The sequence below is a fragment of the Dermacentor albipictus genome, chromosome 6 (genome assembly GCF_038994185.2).
Source record: "Dermacentor albipictus isolate Rhodes 1998 colony chromosome 6, USDA_Dalb.pri_finalv2, whole genome shotgun sequence".
Taxonomy (NCBI): Eukaryota; Metazoa; Arthropoda; class Arachnida; order Ixodida; family Ixodidae; genus Dermacentor; species Dermacentor albipictus.
In genome coordinates, this window is record NC_091826.1 from 81446914 (window position 1) to 81451949 (window position 5036).

Here is a 5036-nt window from a genome sequence, read left to right on the forward strand (position 1 = left end):
CACGAAATAACTCTTTTTTAAGTTACATACCGGCACTTTACCTGGTAAAATCTTCCTGGAACAACAATGGTTCTGCATGCCATGGGGAGCATATTGCCTTATTTTTAAAAAACGGGAAACTATGAGATCATGTCTTCATCTACTGGTGGGAAGGGGTCTTCTTCTGGGACGTGTTAGAAAAAAATTATAAAAAAGGAGTTACCGATAGATCCCCACGGAATCGGCTTTCTACCAGTAAATGACGAGGAAGGTTTCCCGTACGACGTCATCATGCTTACGGGCGTTCACTGTTTATGGCGCGCAAGAATGGCGGGCTACCATTGTGATCCGGATGCCCGACCGGCATCGGTATACTTCCGTGAATGCATGCAATTTTACGTGGAAGTGCAGAAGTTGCAACAGCCTGTTCCTGAGTGGCTGTACAGGGTTGTTTGAACCTCTGACAGCACTCAAGGAATTTTAATGAGACAACATCATGCTACAGTAGCGGACGGCAACGCATGTGTGTAGTACTGTTTATTGTTCGGTTCTTGTATTCCTTTAACCCCCGCAGGGGCGTCTGCGCAAGCAGGCGTTTGGTGTGTTGCGACACCACGGACCTGAGCACACGAGGGTTGGCCCCTCCCGCGTGTAGCCGTGCGCGGCTTAGCCGTGTCTGGGGAAAAGGGGATCCTGGGGGTTGAGCCGAAGCTGGGTGTTTGGACCTTTAAGGCCCCCCGGCGGAGGCAACACACCCCTTTGGCCTCGGCTTCACATAGACGGCACCCCCGGACTGACCCACCCGGGGGAAACCGGCAGTTGCCTTTTCCTATCCCCCTCTCCATTCTGCGTCTTTTTCTCTTCCTTTCAATCTTTCCTGTCTTCTCGTCTCTTCTGTTTACTTCCGAATTTCCTGGCAGCGAGGGTTAACCTTGTGTGGGTGGCGAACCTTGGGTACTCCAGATTGGGTTATAGCAGCACCGTACAACTGACGAGGGCTTGTCTTATACATAGGATCTGCTCCGTCCCCATGTTGGGCTCGGTGGTGGGCGGTTGGCGCTGCTGCCGAACTCAAGACCCCTATATGGCTTCAAGTAAACCACTATCCCTTGATCGCCCTCTGAAAAGAGGGCGCACCGATGCAAGCTTCCAATTCTTTTTGAAGAGCAATGAGGAACATTTCCCTAAGTACCATGTCATTCACAGTGAAAGCAACACAAGCGTGCGCAAATTCTCCCCCTTCTTGGTGGCGAAATGCCTTGCAAGCACGATAGGACCTGGATATAAAGCCACAAAGATGTCTAATGGAGACCTACTCCTTGAATTAAAAGATAAAATCCAATATGAGAAAATGAATGACCTGAAATGCATAGGCGATGTAGCGGTCACTGTGTCCGCACATCGAACCATGAACACGAGCCGTGGAGTAATCTCTGAAGACGACTTCATGGACCTTAGTAATGAAGAGCTGCTTGAAGGTTTTCAGGATCAAAATGTCATCAAAGTAGAACGAATTCTAATCCGCAGGAATAACGAACAACTTCGAACAAAGCACCGTGTACTAACCTTTGGTACCAGTGTGTTGCCTAGTACAGTGGATGCAGGCTATATCCAAGTACGTGTAAGGCCGTACATTCCAAATCCTCGACGGTGCTTTAAGTGCCAGAGGTATGGGCATGGATCCCAGACATGCCGAGGACGGCAGACTTGCGCGAAATGCAGCTCGAACGATCATGCATCAGACACTTGCGACTCATCTCCACATTGCGTGAACTGTGACGGAAGCCATCCAGCTTACTCTAGAACGTGCCCTAAGTGGAAGAAAGAAAAAGAAATCATTACATTAAAGGTCAAAGTAAATATAACATTTCACGAAGCAAGAAAACGTCTGTCATACCTGAATCACACGAGCTTTTCCGAGGTGGCGCGACGGGGGGCAGCGTCACAAATCCCTCGGGAGTCTACCGCGGTCACTGACAGTGGCCCGGTAATCACTCCGCCTGCCCCCCTGGTGGCTGCAGCAAGCGCTGCTCCATCAACATCGAAAGTGGATCTGCCGACTCCAGTCCCGCAGGCCCCAAAGCTAATCCGAACTCCACGGCCTGGGACGCGAGTTTCAGCGCCTAGTTCACGATCCTCCAGCACCTCGGAAAAGGTTATGGAGGTCGATCAAAAATCGCCGGCGTCATCGACGCCGAAAGATCAGCGCTCTCAGGAGCGCGCTAGGAGAGATAAAATTCCTGTAACTACTCAAAGAAAGGGTCCGGTAACCTAAACGGTTACCGCCCTAGTATACATATCCATCTATCTCTACTACGTGCTCTTGAACACAGACAACCAAAATCTTCCTCGATATGGCTACACAAATAATTCAATGGAATGCCAGGGGCCTATTTCGCAATCTAGATGATATCAAAGATCTACTAGCGGAATATCAGCCACGTCTGTTCTGTGTTCAAGAAACACATTTAAACTCTACACACCAGAACTTCTTAAAACAGTACATAGTTTTCCGTAAAGATAGAAATAATGGTAATTCTTCTTCTGGCGGTGTGGCAATCATAGTCCAAAAGTCAGTTGCATGCCAGCATGTATCACTCCAAAGTTCATTTGAAGCAGTGGCTGTTCGGGCTATATTGTTTAACCAACTTATAACTATTTGCTCTATATATTTACCGCCTGATGAAAGGTTTGATATTGCTGAATTTGAAAAGCTGATTGACCAGCTTGCCGAACCTTATATAATAATCGGAGACTTCAATGCTCACAGCACATTCTGGGGTGACTCAAGATGTGATGCGAGAGGACGGCCAATAGAGAACTTCCTTCTTTCTTCTGGAGCCTGCCTATTTAACAAGGCAGAGCCAACCTTTTACAGTTCCACACACAACACGTTTTCATGTATAGATTTAGCAATAGGGTCAGCGTCACTTCTTCCATACCTGGAATGGAGAGTTATCAGTAATCCATATGGGAGCGATCATTTTCCTACACTCCTAGAAACAACGAAGTGGCACGATGGACCAGCTTACCCCCAAAAGTGGAAAATTCATAGTGCAGACTGGTCAAAGTTCAGAAACATATGTAAACTGTGCCTGGAAGATGTGGACCACCTAGGTGTAGAGGAACTGGCCAGCTACATCACTGAACATATCCTCTGTTCTGCTAAAAACTGTATACCTCAGTCCTGCACAGATAAACCCAATCCGAAGCCGTGGTGGAACAAAGACTGCGAAACTGTAAAGAAACGCCAGAACAAAGCTTGGAGTAGATTTTCACGCTATCCAACCACAGAAAACTTAATAGAATTTAAGCGCTGCAAAGCAAATGGACGCCGTATCCGCCGAATATCCAAAAGAGAAAGCTGAACACGCTACATATCCTCAATAAACTCATACACGGACGCTAGAAAAGTATATAATAGGGTACGTAAACTAAAAGGACAACGTCCAAATCCTTTTCCTCTCGTCAATAGCCCTGGTGAGTCAATAGAAGTTCAAGCAAACACTCTTGGCGAGCACTTTGAGAGAGTATCAAGTTCAGAAAACTATTCCGAAACTTTCTTAAAGCATAAAAGAATAGCTGAAAATATTCCTCTGCGTCCAAACAAGTCATCAGAAGGGTACAATAGACCGTTAACATTCCATGAACTCAAGCTTGCCCTAGGCTCTTGTGGTAGCTCGGCTCCAGGTTCTGACGCAATAACTTATGAAATAATCAACAATCTGCCTCATGAGACCCTAAACTGCCTGTTAGGCCTTTACAATAAGATATTTGCTACTGGTCAGATACCTTCATCTTGGAAAGAAGCAATAGTCCTACCAATACTCAAACACGGCAAAGACCCTTCCTTAGTTAACAGTTACAGACCTATTGCACTCACTAGCTGCTTACTTAAAGTATTTGAAAAGATGATTAACCGACGCCTTGTCTTCTTTTTGGAATATAATGGTATATTGGACCCTCGCCAATCTGGCTTCCGAAGAGGGAGGTCTACTACCGATAATCTAGTTCTCCTTGAATCATATATACGTGATGCATTTGTACATAGCCAATACTGTCTATCTATATTCTTTGATCTTGAGAAGGCATATGATACTGCCTGGCGATACGGTATTCTGCAAGACCTGTCTTCCTATGGAATTTGTGGTAGTATGCTGAATATTTTGCAAAATTACTTATCTGAAAGGAAGTTCCGCGTTAGAATTGGCAATGTACTATCGCGTGCTTTTATTCAAGAAAACGGTGTAGCACAGGGAGGAGTGCTAAGTTGCACACTTTTTATAATCAAAATGAACTCTCTCCGCTCTGTTATACCTTCAATGGTATCGTATTCCGTCTATGTGGACGACATCCAAATCAGCTTTAAATCTTGCAACCTGTCCATATGTGAACGCCAGATACAGTTGAGTGTTAATCGGCTCACGAAATGGGCAGACGAAAACGGGTTTCGATTCAATGTAGAAAAGACTTCCTGTGTGCTGTTTTCCAGACGAAGAGGTGTATGTCCTGACCCTTGCATTACCATGCATGGGAGAAACCTGGTAAATAGAAAAGAACAAAAATTTCTTGGTATAACATTCGATAGTAAGCTAACCTTCACGCAGCATATAAAACAGTTGAAGCTGAAATGTCTTAAAACCATGAACCTTTTAAAGATTTTATCCCATCAGTCGTGGGGAACAGATATGTATTGCCTCCTATCTCTTTTTAAAAGCCTTGTGTTGTCACGCATAGACTACGGATGTATTGTTTACCAGTCTGCTTCAAAGACAACACTTAAGCAACTCGATCCTGTCTATCACTTAGGTATCCGTCTAGCGCTTGGTGCCTTTCGGACGAGCCCCGTCCAAAGTCTATATGCAGAATCGGATCAGTGGCCACTGGATTATCAACGTACATATCTGGGAGTCACCTATGCCATAAGAATCATGTCACTAAAACAACATCCATGCAAAGCACTCATAAGTGATCAGTCCACAAACCAGTTGTACTTAAACAGGCCTTCACACGCCCCACCGTTCCCGTTGGCAGTAATATCTGTTGCGGAAAAACTC